Source organism: Emys orbicularis, chromosome 10 (genome assembly GCF_028017835.1).
Source record: "Emys orbicularis isolate rEmyOrb1 chromosome 10, rEmyOrb1.hap1, whole genome shotgun sequence".
NCBI lineage: Eukaryota > Metazoa > Chordata > Testudines > Emydidae > Emys > Emys orbicularis.
Genome location: NC_088692.1, coordinates 67,319,442 through 67,319,652, shown reverse-complemented (window position 1 = coordinate 67,319,652; position 211 = coordinate 67,319,442).

The following is a 211-nucleotide window of genomic DNA, read 5'->3' as shown; positions in this document are numbered from 1 at the left end:
TTTTTTTTGCAAGTCGTCGTCCTACTAAAGTGTGTGTCTCAGAACAAAGTCAAAATGCAGGTGAAATAAGTCTTTGGTTTCTTTGGACTTATAAATAACTTTTTTTCCCAAATAGTTCTAAGTATAAACCTGCTATCTTGAGGTCCTGGTCTTTATTTAATTTATTTATTTTTAAAGCTTTTCCACCGAGGTTTAGTTCGTGGTTACTCCT